Below are 19,713 nucleotides of genomic sequence, written 5' to 3' on the forward strand. Positions count from 1 at the left end.
CCCAGCCTCTGCTCCCACGGGGCGGGCGGCTTCGTAGCCAGGATGCGTTAGTCAGAAGGAAGATGTCGACTTTGGTGGGATGCTGTTAGAGAAACTACTGCGGACTTTACTTGGATTTCCTTATTTATTTTTTTCCTACTCATGTCCTTTTACTGTTCTGGGATCTGATATGGGATTTCCTCAGTTCATTTAGGAGGTGATTCTTTTAATTTTACTTTTAATCTTAATCTTAATTTTAATTTTCATATTTATTTATTTTGAGGTGATTCTTTTTAAAGGCACAAATCCAAACAACATTCTAGCAGATTATGTATGTAGATTATCCTGTCTTATTTTTAAAATTTTTTTCTGTCTTGTTTTATATACATTAAAAAAACAGAAAAACACAAGGTATTTCTTTTTCTCTAAGAATGGTGTGACCCAGTTAAGCAGTCGGCCCCTCACCTTTTAAAATGGGAATGTGTTGTCTCTGCAAGACCCAGGCCTCTAACCCTGTTCTCTCCCCCCTTCCTACCCCAAGTATTCTGACCAACAGCAGGTGTAGGAAGGAAACACGTGGAACAAGAGAAAGTATTTGGGAAAACCTCATGCTTTTTAAAAAATTTTTTTATGACATTTCTTATAAATCAGCCGGGTCTTGTTTTGTTTTTAAAGTCCAGCTTTTCTTGAAAGAGACCATTTCCAAGGGGGAACTTCGTGCAGGTAGGCCCGAGCGAGCAGTGTGGCTGCTGCGTGGACCCTGGGCCCCTGGCCGGTCTGTGCTGCGCCCGGAAGGAGCAACGGGCTTCCGTGGGAGGAGCCACCAGGACACCAGGGCCGCCTGCAGGCAGGGGAAGCCTCCCGAAGGTCCCAGGAGCGAGTGCAAAACATAGAACTGGAGTCGGGAAGTTGTGCGTGGCCGTGCCTGGCTTCTGGCTCTGGGAACTCTGGACAGATGGATGGACAGATGTTTGCTGAGCCCCCCGCCTGTGCCTCAGCTGTTTGCTGAGCACCTCTGCGCAGGTCCCGCTCTCTCCCTTTCCCACGGGCACAGGCAGCCGGCCCTGCCCTGCCCCCTTGCAGCAGGCTAGCTCCTGGGTTCTCAAGACCAGGCTGCGGGCCGGACCCACATCACACTCCCCGTGGAACACGATCTCACAAACGTGCGGGGCCGCGGGGCCCTGACTGGGGCTGCTCACGGACGCCTCGTCCTGGGAAACGCTGTGGGAAGCAGCAGCGCCCTGCCGTTGCCATGGGTCCCCCTTCCATCCCCTCCTCGCTCAGAAGGGATGTGGAGGCCAGCGTGGGGGACGGCGGGGGGGGGGGCGGGCAGTTGAGCCCAGCCTGTGGGCTGGAGCCCAGTCCCCATGAGTCCCCGGGGCCCATGATGCCCTGTGGCCGAGCCCCGAGTGCCCGTGTCCGTCCTAATGGCCCCGCCGACTCTCTGGGTTCCTTCTGCCGATTGTCCCACCAGGAGACAGGGCTCCCCCCCTTTGGGGAGGGATGGTGGGTCTGCCCGTGAGAGCAGAAGTGCCCGGGGCGCCCCGAGCTCCGGCTCCGACCCCGTGGCCAGCGTGCTCCCCACGCCCCTTCCCACAGCCTGAGCCACGGCGTTTACGTTTTCCATTAAAAAAAAGAAAAACTGACAAAAGAACTAACCCCTTTCCTTAGGTTGACAAAATGAGCTTTGGGACATAACTTGGGACTAAAGCTTCCAGGTCGGGAATAAAGTCAGGAGCCATCCCGGGTTAAAATGCCCCACAGACCTCATGCCGCACGAAGGCGCAACCAAGGCAAGTGTGTTGGTACGGAATTATTACTACTTCTACTATTTTGCTTCTATTTCCCTGGGGAGGTTCTGTTCTTTTTTTTTTTTTTAAAGATTTTATTTATTTATTCATGAGGGACACAGAGAGAGGCAGAGAGCCAGGCGGAGGGGGAAGCAGGCTCCACGCAGGGGCCCGGGGTTCTTTTCTTTATTCCTGGTCTGCTCTTCCGAGCTCACTCGCTATGTCTGCCACAGGGCAGCACGGTGCCTTCCTGTCTGTTGCCACCTCGCTCTCCTGCCGGAGGTGTCGTTCTTCCCCCTGCGTGGAGAGGGCGGCGTTAGTGAGAACCCAGGGTGACCCCTGGGAGGCCCCGCATGGTCAGGGGCATCACTGACCTGCTGGCCCGGGCATGCTGGGTTAGGCAAAGGCCTTTGTCATCGTTGATTTAAGCACAAATTTCCAATTTATTAGTGAGTTCGTTGCTTTTATTAACTTATTTGAAACGCAAAGAGCAGTGAAACCTAGGTCAGCAGCTGCAGCTGGGAGTAGCAGCCGTGGGATCCAGAGGCTGGCCGCAGTCCCCATGCCCCCCACCCCGGGGTGGCCTGAGAGGACGTCTCCCGTTACCGGGGTGCAGGGCATTCTGGGGGCAAGTGAGCAGCAGAATCGAGAAGGAGTTCTTGATTTCGGCCCCTGGAAGTAGAAAGAATGACTAGATGGCCCATACCTGCCAGAGAAGATTCAGGGCCTTCGGCTGATGGGTCACCGCCGGGGAAGCCGAGTCCAAGGCTTCCAGCCATTGCTCTTGGACCCTGGGGGATGACAGGAGTGGAGGAGACAACACGGGCAACATGCTCTCAACACTGCCTTGCACGTGGAAAGTGGAAAGCTCTTCCTAGATGCTAGTTATTATCATTCTCTGTCCCCTGGCACCTGTTGGGCTCCTTACAATGAGATGGATCATACGGGGCGCAGTCCTGACTGGCCCTGAAACCTAAAGCAATTGGAGAGAAGAGAGAGAGGTGTCTGCAAAATGTGGCTGGGTTCCCTTGAACACAGCAGGGGACGTTTTCGATGGTGTTTGGGCCGTGTGATTTTAGGAGGACCAAGTAGAAGAGCATTGCCAGCATGTTCTTTGGTAGAGCGAGGGCAGCTTGGGATTCTGGTCATTTCCTAGCGAGATGCAAGACCTGTGGTCGGTGGAAGTGAAAGAGGAGGATGAGATGTGAGGCGAGGTGGAAGCAGTCCAAGGCACTGAGGCTGTGGGGCGGAGGGTGCCCAGCGGAGGTGATCGGGGCATCTCTGGGACACAGGAGGACTCTGAGGCCAGGGGCGGAGTCTAGGACATGGGCCATACATCCAGTTGGGTTAGTGCAGTGACTAGGGCCGCGACCATCGCTGAGTGCCCACGTGCCCGGCTGCCATCCCCAAGACCTCATCTCACCCTCACGAGAGCTCTACGGAGTGTGTGTGCAGAGAGTCCCGCTTACTGATGAGGAGCCTGAGGGTCAGAGAGATTAAATCATCTCCCCGGGGTCGTGGCCGGCAAACCGCAATGTCAGGATCTGAACTTGTCTCCCTGGCTTCTTTCATTGTTGCCTCTGGGAGAGAAGGTGCCGTGTGTGGTCCAGACCGAAACAAAGCAAAACAGAACGAGCCTATCACCTGTGAGACCATGACCGGAGGTGCTTCCTTGAAGGAGGCTATGTAGGGGTCAGCCATGGTATTCCTACGTGAGAGTACGTTAAATGTCTTAAATGTAGGTCTGATCTATGAAAACGACAAACCTCTGACATGATACACTTAATACACGAGGACAACAGATCACACCCCATTATGCCTACATGTAGAGTCATTTCATAGGAATCCTTAGAAGCAGCAACAACTCTCTGTGTCTTTGGAGGGAACAGAAATGTCCAGGGTCTGGAGAGCTCCTGGGAAGTGGAAAGTGGAAAGCACTTACTCGATGCTAGTTATTATCACTCTGGAAAGGCAAATAGGATACGTTACCACAAGGAAAAGTATCGCTATGGGCTGCTTCCCAAGGGCTGGCTATCTTCCAGCCTGGCTTTGTGTATGAAATTCTGTGTTTCGGGTGCTATTTTGCATTGTCGAAAAACATCCTTATGCCCTGGAGGAAGAGGGGCCCTCTAGACTCTCTTACTGTTCATTAAAGGCTGGTGTTGATGGATTTTAGAGGGAGCCGCCTAGGCATGGAATGACAAAAGCCAAGAAAGGAATGTCTGTAAAGATTTCAGATGGGTCTTGGGGGCCTTACAGGAACTTTAGTTTTTTTTTTTTTTTTTAAGATTTTATTTATTTATTTGACAGAGAGCGAGAGAGTGAGCACAAGCAGGGGGAGTGGGAGGGAGAGGGAGAGGGAGAAGCCAGCTCCTCGCCGGAGTAGGGAGCCTGATGCGGGGCTCGATCCCAGAGTCCTGGGGTCATGACCTGAGCCAGAGGCAGACGCTTCACCTACCGAGCCACCCAGCTGCCCCAAGAACTCAAGTTTCATACCAAATTCCTATCTGAGTCTGAGCCCAATATTAAGAGGAACCGTTTTCTGTGGGCAATGTGGGATCCAGACCTTTCTTGTGGTTGATTGACCCTGAGAGGGGGTGGTGGTGCCTGCAGCTCTGTTCACGTAAAGTCCGACTTTGAATCGGGTGGAACAGCACCTGACCAGCCCCTGATCCTCACCGTATCTGTCCGTGGGGTCTGCTGGCACTAAAACACATGGCAACTTCGGTTTTTGTGGAGCAAGGCAGAAACGTGGTTTGGGACCGAGCAAGGGAAGGAATGCCACCACTGCTTTGGTTTTGTATTTCCACGTTCCCTTTGAGCTTGGGATGAGAATCCAGAAGCAGGAGGAAAGATCCTGTCGATGAGGGACCGAGAGAATGGGCCGTGTGGGCAACTGTCCTGCATGTGGAGGACGTACAGACACAAGCCCTGAAAGCAAAAAGCAAAACAACCCGCTTCTGAGAGCCACTCCCCAGCTGTTCTGGAGAAGATGCTGAAGAGCAAAGAGCATCCTTAATCAAGAGCAATAGTGTTAGATCTTTTACTACAAGTTATACTTTTCTTTCAGCCTGTATTTATTTTGCCCGGCTAGAAATAGCTGCAGTTATTTCAGCAACCATGACTGTTGTCTAGGAATTGAGTATAGGTTGGAAATAGTCTGGCTGACGGTACTGTTTAGAAATGAGCCTCTTTCCGTGGGAAGGGTTGATAAACGTGCCTGTGGTTAATCGTTTCATGGTGCCGCCTTTTATCAATTCAGTGGCCTGGGCTGCAACCATTTTATGCTAGAATGTATATTATTGTAGGTCAGTCAGAGAGTGACAGGGCTGGTCTGTATTCCTTGAGACGGGTGTAGAGGCGACCTCGGACTGGTAAGACCTCTCCATCCTCAGCAAGTAGAAAAAAGGCAAATGGAAGGGATTGCACACTTTCCATCTCAGGGACCAGAATCCTCCGTGTGACTTGCTAGAGGCCATTGGACAGTCTTTGTCCTTGGAGATCTTCAAGAAAAAGCTACACGGACCACAGAATTTAAGTGCTCACTGGTCCTGGGCCTTGGGGTATTATCGGGATAGGTGAGGTCTAGCCTTAGGCCTAGAGAAAGGGAGGTTTCATGTGCCAGGAAGGCTGCAGGACACGTACCCATGGTTATTTAACTGCAGAGCACACTGTTTACATTACGTGAAGAGCCGTGGTGCTCCCAGACCTCGGCCACACGCTGGCCCTAGTAGGAACATACCACTTCTCCTTTAGATTTTGGTAGCTCCACCCATAAGAATCACAGGTCTGAGTCAGATGACAGAGAAGAGGATAAGCTTGAGTTGGCCAGGGTGTTTGACTTGGTGGTCCTTGGGGGCCGAGAAGATGAACTTGGATTCCAGGTGCACCTGGGTTTGAATGTCCACTTTGCCACTCACCAGCCATGGCTTTGGCCCAGTGACTTAAATTCTCTGTACTTCGTGTCTCAACATAACCAGTGAATTTCATCATGTAGCTCTTGTTGACGATCAGAATTAATGTTACAATATGCAAGGAACACATCTGAGCAGTCAGTAGATGGTGGCTGTCTGGTTTGCACGGATCCTAGTCCTAGCACTGGTGTTGCAGCGGAGGGATGAGTGAACTGGGAGTGCTTCTGTCCGAGACTCTTTTCAACCCAAAGGGCCGCCTGCCCCTGTAGCCAGGAAGAAATCTGGCAGATGGATGAACTGGGACAGTTGCCGTTGGCGTAGTTGGTAATGTTCTTGACCTCCTCTTGCCCTTCTTTCTTACCCCTGGGGCTTCTGCACTGTCTGCTCACACTCGGCTCTCTTGACGGCGCGGGAGAAACGGGTGTTGAAGGAGCCGGAACTGACAGCCCCTTGGGAGGTCCTGATGGGCTCTTAAGTCTGAGGCAGCGCCGTAGGCAGCCTCACTCCACGCAAGGTGCCCAGGCACTCGGCTGACGTGGCGGTGCCTGAGGGCTGACATTCTGTGATCAAGGATGTGGCGCGTCACTTGGGCAAACCTGGGGTGATTGAAAGGTAATCTGAGCTGGGGAGAAAGGGAAGAGCCAAACACAGAGGCAGAAGTGTTTTGTTTTGTGTTTTTTTTTTTTTTTTTTTTTTTTACCCCTCATTCAAGTCTTTGGTGCTGGGACAGCTTCAAGGCCCCTTCATTTCCTCTGACGTCTTCTCATAGTTACCAACTTGAGCGATCTCTGATGTGACATGATGAGAAGGGCATCTTCTTCTTCTCCCTTTTTATCTCACTCCTCGGAGGAGAGATGAAAAGAAAATGGTTCTAAGGAAAAGGAAAGCATTTTTTTTTTTTTAAACAAGGGTGTTAATCTAGAACAGAAGGAAGGAGCTCTGTATAAACAGCTCACTACCTTACTGCTGGTAGTTACGTGCGTTACTGCATGTTCATGCCGGTGCAGCAGTTCTGAAGAAATACAAAGATGGTCACAAAATGTTTGCTCCTGACCTCGGATTCCATTACAGTGGAGCCCAGGGGCTGTGCTGTTTCCATGCATCGTGAGGGACCCAGCATAGTAGGGACTTAGTAAATATGAAATCACTGTCATTAAAAAAAAAATTGTGTACCCTCCACTCGGAGACTGTTCTCTGCACGTTCTCTGCACGTGCACGGGGGACTACTGGTTACAGTGCAGTGAGGGTTGCTCGGGGTGGTGATGCCACCCGGCGTGAAGACTTCCAGGGTAGTGTGCGAGGGTTTTCATCTCGTCCATCCTTTGGAGTTTCCCACGAGGGGCAAACCAGAGGAGCCAAGGAGAGGACATTCGCCGGACGCTCTGTGTTGGAGATCCCTGCGGCCGCTCTACGGTGTTCTGTAGATAAGACAGTTAGGCTTGCCGCTCCACTCTTTCTCTAAGAGAGGATGAGCCATCAGCAGTATTAGCCTGAGTGGATGGGAGCCCATATTTCTGCTGTCACTGCCCCGAACAGGTAGCCTGAGACCTTGGGCTTACGTTGCTTCTCTTGCAGCCCATCCTTGGCTTCCGGAATCTGAGCAACATCTGGATTAAGAATCAGAGACCCTTTAGGTCACTTGAGATGACACCACTTAATGGATGATAAAAACACAGTTTCCGTTTGCTGCATGGGTATAGGTGTAGGAAGGAAGCGCCTAGATCACACAGCTCTGGGGTCAGGAGGCCCTGTGGTAGCCTTCTTGGCCTCTGCAGTCATCCTTTTGGAAAGAAAAGGCTTGGACGTCAGGATACACATGCTTGACTCCCGGCTCGGCCATGATCTTGCTCTCTGACTCTGGACGAGTCCCTTAGCCTTTCTGAGACTTCATGTCTGTGTCTGAAAAACAAGGATTTGGAATAGATTTGTGCAGACGGACATTTCTATAAACCTGGGTTACTGGCTCCACGCCCCCAGTTGGACCGTGCGGCCTCATCCCCGAGGGCTTGGAGCTTCCCTGCTGTCTGCCTGCTGTCCTGCCTCATCTCTCCCTCCCCTCTTCGGGCCCATCCAGGGGCCGTCTTACACGCAAGCCCTTCGAAACCCTCCCAAAGCTGCCTGGTGATCGGAATCCCCACCTGGCCAACCTCCAGGTGTCAGCCCTGACTCTACGGATCCTGATTTACTCGGTCTCCATCGAGCCTCGTCCTGTGTCATTTTCACGAGTACCGCATGTGCTTGTGATGTCAGCAGCATCATGAGCCACCGTCCTAGGCCTGCTGGTTCTCGGCGAGCCATTAGCTTGCTGCTTCATTGCCTTTTCCACGGCGGCTGCCGGACGCCCTCTAAGATAACCAGCCCCTCAGCCAGTCTGTGGGAATGTGCCTCGTTGGCTCTAAGATCCTTTAAATGGCCAGTCGATTGGGTTTAGGGCCCGTATGTGTATGCAAATAGTCATTTATTTAATGACTAGGTTCAGTCAGTGACCTATTTTAACAGCCAGTTCCTGGGTATTCACAAATAGGTGGGCTCATAGCTTGTGCTGGATACATTTTGTGCAGCGATTTAAAAATCTCTAACTCTGACTTTCGGCCTAAATCAGCCTCTCTGTTCTTCCATCTGCCTCATTGGCAAAGCCTCTTTTCAACTATTCTCCATCCGTACTTCAGCCAATATTACCGTATTCTTTTCAGAAATCTTGAACTAGAGTTTCAGGTCGGGAGGCTGTTCCACGCGGCCCTCTCCGCTGGTGAGTAAGGCCCTGGCCATGCCGCCCAGAGTCCGTCGTGTAGTCTGACCCCTGACATCATAGTGGGCCTCCGTGCTAACCGTGCACCGAAGCCCCGAGCTGTGCTCGTGGGCGCAGGATGGGAGTGCTGGCGCCCTGGGATGGGGCACTCTAGGACCTGCCAAACGGTCGTGCCGTGTCCCTAAGACCTGGGGAATAATCGGAGGCAGTCAAGTAAATGAGAGGTGACAGGTACCCCAGGCAGCGGGAACGGCAGGTGCGAATGCCCCAGACCAGGCACCCGAGGCTCCGCCCCTGGCTGTGGTTGGCGCAGCTGACCTAGAGATGGAACCACCTGTGGGGCATAGCTCAGCGCTCAGCCCCAGGATGCTTCCCCCACGGCATGTCCCAGGGTCCTGGCCTCCGTGGCCACGCACAGCCTTCTGTGAGTTGGAAAGCTTGGAAACCAAAGAGGCAATGCAGAAAAGGCCAAAGTGCAGACATTGCCAAAAACAAACGAGAGAGAGAGAGAGAGAGACAGAGAGAGAGAGACAGAGAGAGAGAGAGAGAGAACAGAGGGGAACAGAGGATGCAAATCTACAACGTTGTACAAGTTTTTATAGGAAACACATGAGCAGAAGGGTATGCTTTCCTACCTGTGATGTTTTCCGCAGCATCTGTTCCATAGTCTGAAATTCATTGAGTTTTTTTCAACCATGGCAAAAATTTCACCTATGGGGAGAATAGAAAGTAAGACGAAATCCCAGAGTAGTCATCATAACTTCCAGAAAATGTTAATAAAGGATGAGGTGGTTCTTTCTTTGCGACTTCCCTGGACAAGCCACCTCTCTCTGTAGATCGTAAGACTCAGATGCAAGCTCGAGAGGGCACACGATCAAGCCCACTTAAATTAATATCTATTAATAGGAGAGACTCAGAATATTTTTTTAAGCTCGTCCAACCATGTAACTCTAGTGTCCGATTAGATACCCTTGTGCGGCTGTCATTCTTTAAATCAAATAAAAACAGACCAGCACATGAAAATAATGGTTTCTCTAATGGAGGCTTATCAAAATGCACAGGCTTTTCATGTTGGAAAAAAAATGGACTAGGGAAGAGAAATTTTTTTTTTCACGTCTGACATCAGAAGTCCAGAGGTCATAGTATTGGTCAGTGGACTTCTTACCTTTGCTGCAAGAACCCTTGATTTTTTTCATAATAAGAAAAATATGTAACTTGATCTTCAAAGCGGTTTTGTAGACATGAGACATTTAGAAAATTTCATCATGCATTTTACTGGCTCTGAAAGAAAGGCAGTGCAGAGATCTTCCAGAATGGTACAGAAGACACCTGAGAGCAGCAGCTCAGATCCTTTTAGGGGAAAAAAGGGACATAAATTTGAGCTGCTTCCACAGATGTTTTGAAATTCCTATGAAACTTTAAAGATTCGCTATTTAGCCGCAGTACCCTGAAGCTACACAATATGTAGTCAAATGCCAGTGTGTGTGGTGGGGAGGGGACCTACCTTATATATGAAACTTCATTTCTTTTCCATTTTCTGTCCTTGTTGTCTGAGGGCAGATTCCTTTTCTCAAGGCCTAACGTTGCAAAAGATAGCGCATCCTCCTCACCTGGAACTGGTGTGCTGGTCTGATTTCAATTAGGAAGCTGCTTCCAGAGCCGCATCCGCAGCCTGTTCCGGAATTGTCCTCTGCAAGAGGGGAGGCATTTCAGGGCCTGGTGCCTGTTCATTGAAAAAGGCCAGGATTCCATGGAAGGGTCACGTTCATTTGCCTGGAGGGAGGATGGAAAACGGTCCCTTTTCTTAAACCGTGTGCTTTGCCCCTATCTGGAGTGCAGTGAGCCCACCGGTACCTGCCTCTCCATATCAGCCTGTACTGAATTGCAAAACCCAGATTGGGGAGAGTGCCGGACCCTTCTAGTATGATCCCCGACTGTGACCAGCACACCAGGTTCTGGCCTTCTGCACTCCAGCCTTGCAGTTGGGAAAGTAGCAGGCCATTCTAATCTCTTAGAAAAAGAATGCCGAAGCCTTAAACCTGACCCGGGATTTACATCATGATTTCCTGGGCTTGGGGGGCCCTTTTGTCCTTCCAGGGGCTGGTGACCAGGAACAGGTTAGGTCCTCCCCTCTTTGGGTGGCTGACCTCAGGGAGCAGGTCAGGCAGGCACTGTTCACCCCTCCTTGGGGCCCCCATCCCTGTGCAGCCCAGGCTACCCTCCGGGTCCTGAGCCCCAAGGGCTCAGGTGTGCTCTGGCTTCTGCTTCTCCAACCAGAATAAGTGGGGAAGTGCTCGGTGCTGCTCTCGGGAGTAGAAGCAGATGCTCTCTTTGGGTGATACTCCAGCAGGGGACACGCCGCGGAGTCCAAGTCAGTCTGTTCTTCCTCCGGGCTGGCTTACCCGTCAGCATTTCTCCTGGGACAGGATGTGCTCCCAGCGTACGCTTTCCTGTGAAAGAACAGAGAGTGGTGCCTCATAAGAACTGTGCTTAGCATGCTTATCCGTAATTGCATCTATTTCCAAGGGTGTCAATACATAAAGAGCAACCAACAGAGGATAACGCAAGATAGGAATGTAGGAAGTCATTTTCTGCACGGTAATTTTCTTAGGAAAACCTGTTATTTCTCATAGAAATTGAAATCTGGGGATTTTTCTGAAAAGCAAGTTTTTCCCCTAGTCCCCGGTTTATTAGCCTTCCTCCCTGAACTCATTCTGAAGTCATTCTGGAATTTCAGTCTTTCTTAAAAGAAGATGGAAGAGGGTAGTATTTACTTGTTGTCGGAGTCATGTCTGCACGGTAGGTTTTGCGCCTTTGTCTTCAGGGAAGCTATGTCTGCTGGTTCAGAATACATTTATTGATGCCTTGAAAATGCCCCTCAGCCAGATTGGGTTGACCTGTGTCAAATACAAATCTCTGCCTGTCGAGTGAATATTAACTAAATACGTGACCCTGAATTTATTCCGTTTCCTACATCAAATTATCCTAGGTCTGCAGATACAGTTGTTCGGCAACAATCTTCCGAGAAGGTCAAGTGTGGTGTGGGGACATGCGGTGGCACCCCATTGGCAGTGACCTCATAGTTGACTATAAAATCAAAACGAAATCTTGCCAACGATGCCCTATTTTAATTCTTTTAGGAACCATAAGTGGTGGCTGGTGACCAGAGGCAGAACTGTTTACTTGTGAAAAAAAGGCAAACAACTCTTGACCCTTGGGGATGTTTTTGTGGCCCTGATCACATAAGAGGAACTAGATAGACCCTGTTTCCTTCTTATTTACGTATGGCAGTGAGCTTTCTGCTAGTGGTGACTCAGGGGTATGTTTTCCAGGTTCTGGAAGGTCCATCTCTTGATTTACTCTTTTTCCTAAAGGCTGGATTTCAATCCGCATGATTGTGTTAAATCCCAATTCAGAAATGACGTGGGCGGCGTGCGCAGTAGACGGAAGTCTGTATCTTTAGTTGTCCTGTTGTGCAAAAGGCCGTCCGTCCCTGAATGCCTGTGGGTGGAACGCCTGGCCTGGGTTCTGTGAGGGTTACAGGGCAAGTGCCGACCTCCCGGGAAGTCCAGGCGAGCTGCCCCGAGACGTGCACAAGGACGTGACAGCGTTCTGTTAGCTGAGGCGGCCTCGTTCAGTCGGATCCGAGGGCTCGTGTACGGTTTCATACGCTTCCTCTAAGTGGGTTCTAGGGTACGGGGACCATCCAGCAGCCTCAGAATGTTGCCACGGAGACGGTTCTGGGAGCTGAAGGGGACAGGAGATGTTCCCAGAGGGACAACAGGCCAACCGGGTCTGTAGGGCACGGATTGTGAGGTGTAAGTAGGAATGAGGCCTTAGGTGGGGCCAAGGGGGTCGGGGTCATCCACTAGCACCCTTGAAGCCAGCTGTGCCCCGGGGATGGAAGGACGATGCGGCGACCCGTTAGCACGAGCATCCGATATGCTGAAAGTGTCCGTTACGTGGTGTCAACTGAATGGACGCGGCGGCTTGGTGAAGGCCGGGGTGCCTCGTGGGCACTTTAATAGTAGGGCCGGGAAACGAGATGCCGTGAGGGGGGAGGACGAAGCCGAGGAGCCCCCGCCTGAGGCCTGGCGGGCCGGGTGGAGGCGCAGCGCAAGGGCGTCCTGAGGAGGCTGCTGAGGGGCCGCTGACAGGCTGCTGAGGCAGGTCGCGTGCCCGCTGCCTCCGCTCGGCGTCCCCTGCCAAGCGCCAGGGTCTGCACTGGGCCGAGGGGGGCCCAGTGGCCGGTGAAGGGTTTCGCCGGAGAAAGTCCCGAGAACCTCCTGCCCTGCGCTCTACCGGGCGGAGCGGGAGCCGCCACACACGCAGCCTAGCGTGGCCGTGAGCGCCCCTGGACGGCTCCGAGGGCAAGTCCTCGCGGGGGCTCCTCGCCCCCAGCCCGGGGCAGTAGTGGGTCTGGCCGCGCTGGGCACCCCCCGCCGGGACCACCCCCCCACCCCCCCACCCCCGCCGCCGCCACCTCTGGGCGAGGCCGGGCAGGAGGACACGCAACGAGGCAAACCACAAAAAATCACACACTTTCCTGGGGTGGGCTGGGCGTTAGGCCAACGGCTGTAGAGACGGGCCCACGTTGGGCCCACGGCCGGCCGGTGAGGGGCGACCACCTTTCCTCAGCCGCTGGGTCAGCCACGGCCGGGCCTCAGGTCCCCTGCGCCTTGCCCTGCACGTCAGCACCTTGACCTGCCGGAGGCCCCCCCGGGTGGCAGGCACCACTGCGGTAGCCTTGTCCCCGTGCGACTGTCCTGGGCAGAAGAACCAGCCCGGTGTTAGGCCTCGGCTTAGAGCTAAGGTGTCTGAGGGGTCTGATGCAGGTGTGACGTCTCTTAGGCCAGCTGTTCACATTCTGCTTTTTCTGTCACCTTTTCGAAAGCTGGCACCAGAAGGCCTCGTTTCATTTCTGTGTTTAGGGGATCCAGCTTGGAGCGCGAAGACTCTGATGATTTTGGTTCTAAACGGTAACAGACGGGGGTGAAAGGTCAGCGGTTTCCCTGGATTCAATCAGCGGCCGGAGTTTGATGGCAAATTAAGTGTCAGATAAAAGTGTCAGGTGATTCCTCGCATCAGCCCTTACTGGGGAAAGTTGTTGGAGTCTTTAATGAGCACACGGGCTCCCAAGGGAAATAATCCTGGCAGTGTGTTGGGACACTGGGCTAGTAACACATGAAGACCAGTGTGAGGGTGACTTGAAAAAAGATCACTTGCTATGTTGTTGCTGACCAGTAGCGTATTTTTTGGCCTATGTTGTCTTGATTCTCAAGGGGCCTCAGGACGATCAGAATTCTCTGAACGATTGCAGAAATGTGGAGCCCCAGGCCCTACCCCCGGCCTCTGAATCAGACTGCGAGTGGGCTGTGCATGTACTGAGTTCCCCAGATGACCATGGGGCATCTTACACCCCCGGAAGCGCCAGCCGGCCGTCTGTTGTCCACCAGGCAGATGTGTCCCAGACAGAAATTAAGGCCATGCCCACAGGCTAAGCAATGTAACGTGGCAGTGATGTGCGGGTCCAAGTACTATGTTTGAGGTTGGATTTGAAAAGCAGATGCGAGTTATTATTGGATTATTTAAAGTCTTTGGAATAGTCAGCCTCAACTCTCTTCTCTGTGGAGGTGGATTAAGTTTACAAATCAAGAAGGCACCGCAGTCACAGGTCACCTCAGGGGCTGGGGAGGAGGTGAGCAGAGAAGGTGGTGGTGCCATCACCTCTCTGGTGCTCTTTCTCCATCACCTCTGGGGGCTTTCTGTTTCTTGTACTCACCCTTTGGTCTCGCTCCAAGAGTATCACCTAAAAATACACTGATGGCTCCCAGATCTGGTCCAACATGTTGCCTCAGCCCCGCGTCCATGTTTCTGCTGGTGTGTTAGACAGGGCCACCCAGTTCTCCCATGGGAACCTCAAACTCAACAGACCCCAAATCAAACCAGCTGTCATCTGTCTTCCTTTGTCCCTTTAAAATGCCTTTTTGTGGTGGTGGGGGTGGCACCTGGCCGTGGACCATGTGACTCTTGGTCTTGAGGTTGTGAGTTTAGGCCCCACAGTAGGTGTAGAGATTACTTAAAAATAAAATCTTTAAAAACTAAACTAAACTAAAGTGTTTCATGATCTAAGAGCCTGGCTCTGGACGGTGACTTCCTGGGCTTCCAGCCTCGTGTCACTGTTTATTCCCTAGGGCTGTTGCTGAACTGCCCAATGTCTCACTTTTCATGTCTATAAAATGGGAATAGGGCCTTCGTCATAGGATGAATGTGCAGATTGAATGCAATGACCCTACATAAAGAACTTAGGTCGGTGGCTGACCCAGAGCAGTTATTCAGTGTATCTTAGCCATTTTTATTATTCATCCCCTTATCAAATATTGATTGAGCTCCTGCTGTGTCTCAGACATCACTTCTGACTTAGGCTTTCCAAGTGAGACACTGTCAGAACTCCAGCACCCCCATTAAACTCTCCCCATCAGGATAGGGCTGGCATCCCAACCATGTTTTCATTTCAGTGGTAGTTTATGAAGGGGTAGCACTAATTTGCCTAAATTAGTCTCTAGAAAACTGTGTCCTCTAAATAATTCATACTTTTTTTTTAAGATTTATTTATTCATGAGACACACACACACACACAGAGAGAGAGAGAGAGAGGCAGAGACATAGGCAGAGGGAGAAGCAGGCTCCATGCAGGGAGCCTGATGTGGGACCCCGATCCCCAACTGTGAGCTGAAGGCAGCTGCCCAACCGCTGAGCCACCCAGGCATCCCTAATTCATACTTTCTTAGTAAACGGAATACAACATCTCTTAAAAGGCCAGGAGAAGACCAATAAAATTAAAAAACCTGCTCTGACCTCAAGAAGGTGAAGTCTAATTGTTGAGCCACAGGAAAGTGCTATTTCTGCGTTGACATGAGGGTGAGATTGGCAATCTCATGGTTTAAGCTACTAGTTGGCAGGGCATCAGGCACATGGCAGGTATCTCCCAAACAAAGAATTCCCCAGACCCATATCCCAAATGCAGCGAGTACTCTATAACATTCTGAGGAAAATGTATCTCAGGCAAATCTTATTTTTAAAAAGTAAAGATTTAGACCAAGTAAACTCCTAACATAGTCTGAGAAGCGTTGAGGGTCGGTGGCAAGAGTAGAGATCAGGAGTCAGAGGGGCTAGATTTAAAACTTAGTTTAAGGGACGCCTGGGTGGCTCAGCGGTTGAGTGTTTGCCTTCGGCTCAGGGCGTGACCCCGGGGTCCTGGGATTGAGTCCTGCATCAGGCTCCCCACAGGGAGCCTGCTTCTCCCTCTGCCTGTGCCCCTGCCTCTCTCTGTGTCTCTCATGAATGGATAAATCAAATCTCAAACTAGGTTTTATTTTTCAGTTTTTTTAACAGCTTATTTTATGCCTATCTGTAAAAAAAAAAAAAAGGGATGATAATAACAATCTTTGTGATACCCTGAGGTAACCTGCATGCAGAAACTTTATAAATGGTCAAGTGCAGCACAAATGAAAGGTAGTGTTGTTAGTAACTTAGCACCTGTTCCCAAGTAGAACTGTCTGCAGTGGGCATAGGATCTGCCCTGGCAGCCATACAGGTAGAATAGTCGCTTACCTATGACAGGCCACTGTTCACCCCCGAGGCTCGTCTTTTTCATCTTTAAAGACAGCGGGGGGCATGGGACTGTCGCTGGAGCTCCTTTGCCCCCCCCCCCCCCCATTCTACGAGATGAGGCAATTCTGGTTTCTTATGCTGTAGGAGTGACAGGTTCCCACAGGCTCAGGGGTAGGAGGTTCTCCCCATGGCTGCTGGACTCCTCGAATCTTCAAAGCAGAAGGTCTTTCCTTCTTGTGCCTGAGAGGCATCAGTGTGTGTGTCTGTCTGCAGCAGGTTTTGCTTAGGGAACAGGCACTGGGACCTCCCAGCTTGTGGTGGCCCAGAGGCCCCGGCTCCACCCTTGGACAAGTGCCATCATCATCAGGGCTCCAGGGCACAGACCCGGAGGGAGGTGCTGTGGGAATACTAGAGCACTAGACACATGTGGATCTGGTTTTGGTGACAGCTGGTCTCCCGACAGGAAGCCCAGGGCCCTTGGCTCCGTGTGCCTCCCGCCCCCCACCCCAACCCCCAGTTGCAGCCTTCTAAAATCTGTACCTTGTTGAAGAAACGACTTTTAGGGTGTCTTCTCCCCCTTGGCTAGAGCCCACGTTGGTGTTGCAGTTTCTCCTTAGCTGTTCTTCAGGGAGCCAGACTGTCATCAATACCATCCATGCTATTTATTTCTGCTTTTTTCAGCTGGGCCAGAATATTGAGGCAAAAGAAAAAAAAAATCCAACTTCTTTCTTTCACTCTCTCCTGCTTCGAACCCTTGGTAGCCTGGATTCTCATTCCTCAGCCTTGAGGCTTTTGAAAAAGGGGCGGGGGGGGGGAAGAGAAGAGGGAAGAGGAGACCCCAGGAGAATGGAATTCGGGAGAACAACCCCATAGAGGGGATTGAGAGGGAGGGTATGACAAGAACCCGCTGCCACCTGGCGTCCAGGGTCCCCATCGGGTCTGTGCCCAGTGCAAGCCGCTCCCCAGAGCTTAGAACAGGAGGGGATGCGAAGGGCAAGGTGGGGCTTCCTCTGCCCCAGGAGCAAGGCTCCGCCTGCACTGTGCGCAGGGTGCGTGGTTGGGGTGAGGGGGCAGCCTTGGCAGGCCGGGCCCTTTGGGTTACGTGCTTAGCTGGGCGTCAGGTGCTCAGGGAAACGTAGCGCAGAAGGTGGTGCAGAACCCGAGAAAGATGGGGTGGAGGGATGGGCAGACACACGAGACACTAAACTACATGGTCATGGCACAGAGAGGGTCAAAGCCCGGAAATGCAGGGAAAAGTCAGTGTAGACTCCGATGCTGTAGCGATTAAGTTCTGTGCTGCACAGAAGGTGTCGAAGGTAAAATCTTCGAGAAGCTGTCTCATTCCTAAGCAACGATCGACTTGTTTAAATGAAAAAGAATCACTGAGGAAGGAAGGCTCCCGAGCTTGTTTGCAGTGGAATCTAGGTTCTCCGTCTTAAACACACATGGGACTGGAGAGCTGTGCGATGGGCTCGGGGATGACGCGGGAGGGGAAACAGAGGCAGAAGCAAACAGGCCTGTTTGCCATAGAGAAGCAGCCCCGTTGCCAGGAAAGTCGGGGCAGGGGGTACTGGGGTGCGCCTCGGGGCAGGGGGGCAGGGGGACAGTCTGTGGCACAGCAGGTACCTGCCTTGGGTCACACTGTGCACCCCTGGGGACCGTGGCATCACGGTCCAGGTCGCTGACAGCTCGTCTGTTGGGGGAGCACCCTCCTGGGAGCGGGGAGGCCTCTGCTGGGAGGGGGCTCCTGTGGCCTCCAGGGAGCTGTGACCCCCGGCCCCGCCCTCGGTTTTCCTGGCTTAGCAGTGATGGGGGGGGAGTCTGGGAGAACCAACAGAGGAAACCGCGTTGCTGCATGGACCCCCCCCCCCCCCCCCAGGGAGCCCAGGACCTACCTTCCCACTGGGCCCCTGAGTTGTAAGAAGATTCTGGAGAGCTTTGCTGCTGTGGGCTCCCCCCCACCCCCCCACGCCAGCCCGCTGTCTGCACACCTCCTCCTTCGCTTAGCGTGTCTGCTTCGAGTTACCACGTGGGTTCCTGCAGAAACGAGACCCGTGCGAGCTTCCAAATAAAAACCTGTCATTAAAAGCTGCAGGTAGGGGCCCCTGGGGGGCTCAGCGGTTGAGGGTCTGCCTTGGGCCCAGGGCGTGACCCCGGGGTCCCAGGATCGAGTCCCGCATCGGGCTCTCTGCAGGGAGCCTGCTTCTCCCTCAGCCTGTGTCTCTGCCTCTCTCTCTGGGTCTCTCGTGAGTAAATAAATACTATCTTTAATAAATACATAAATAAAATAAAAGCTGCAGGCAGACTTGTTGGTAAATAATTTTTAGTCCCTGCACAGAGTTCCTTGCATTTCTTGATTTCCTCCATTTAGCTAAACTTTGGCCTGGGAAGTGTTCTTATGGATGTGGAGGTTGGAGGCCAGAGGTTTTGTCTTTGCAAATCCACTTGGGTGCGTGGAGGGAGAGCTGGACAACGCCCGGCCTTTATTTTCTGTCTCCTCCCTCCCTGCCCGCTGCCCTCCCTCCTTTCTCTTCTCCCTCCAACCACAACAGTCTGTGCCTGTGGCCTTTGCTTCACCTCCAGCCCTCGCTTTTATCCCAGTAATCCCAGTCCCTTATCCCAAGCCTCTAACTCCAGAGTCCTCTTTAACCCTCTCCAAGTTTCTGCTCCCTCGCATCAGACTTTTTAGTGGGGCTGATCACGGTGATCAGATTCCGTTTCCGTCAAGAATCGGGTCTGGTTTTCAGCTGGGGAGGGGGCCGGAGGGGCAGGCAGGTGTGGCCGGGCCGCGCGGGGGGCGGGGGGTGCTCCCCGGCCCCACTGCCCCTCCCGGTCCCCGGGGCATCTGTTCCAGCGGCGCCAGCACCCCGTCCTGAGCGGACACGGAGGCTCCCCTCGTCCCTTCTCTTCCCGTGTCTAGGGCATGCTGCGCGGGAAGCTGGAGGTAGCACGTTTGGGTGGTGCTGCCCGTGGGAGCGGGAACGCGGTGTCCATCCTGAGACCCATGGAGTCACTGCCGTCCTGCGGGGCGTCTGCAGGGACCCGCAGCCCGGGGGTGTCGTTGGGGCCTCCCCGTCCACCAGCGCGTCCTGGACTTGCATCCAGCACCCCCCCCTTGGGCTGGGCCCCACCGTGATCATGTCACCACCTGGGCTCCTGTGGCCCGCGTGTGGGCCGCAGGGTTGGCTGTGGGCGATTGGCAGGTTCCAGGGTTGACGGGGGTTGGTGGTGGCCACTCCTCAGTGGCGGGTGTCCCCGGATCGAGTCCTGGTGGCCTCTTCAGAACCGGGGCAGAGCCTGTGCTGCACACGGCTGTTCGGCTCCGCGGGGGGCGGCCCCAGAAGCATCGCCTGGCAAAGACCCTTGGCATCCCGAGATTTCAGGGTCCCTGGGGGGGGGGGGGCGCAAGCCCTGAAACCGCGCAATCCTGGAAGACGCACGGATTCAGATGATCGATCGATCAGGCTTGGCACGACTGGAAACCCCTCCCCGCGTTCCAGCCATTACTAGCTCGGGCCTCCGAGCCTCCGGCAGGACGCAGATGGACATCTGCGGCCTCATGGACCTGCAGCGTCGGGGCTGGGGCGCGACAAGCCTCTGTTCTGTCCGCCGTGCACCTGCCCCTCGCCCCAGGGTCGGGCCCTCGCTGCTGCCCCGAGTTCTGTGG

At 53.0% G+C, this 19,713-nt stretch overlaps 1 protein-coding gene across 1 annotated transcript in view; it reads left to right on the forward strand.

Moving 5' to 3' along the window:
• MAP1B (microtubule associated protein 1B) overlaps positions 1–19,713 on the forward strand; it is an 85,476-nt gene that overhangs the window by 39,906 nt on the left and 25,857 nt on the right. The window lies entirely within an intron of this gene.

The sequence above is a fragment of the Vulpes lagopus genome, chromosome 8 (genome assembly GCF_018345385.1).
Source record: "Vulpes lagopus strain Blue_001 chromosome 8, ASM1834538v1, whole genome shotgun sequence".
In the NCBI taxonomy this organism is placed as follows: Eukaryota; Metazoa; Chordata; class Mammalia; order Carnivora; family Canidae; genus Vulpes; species Vulpes lagopus.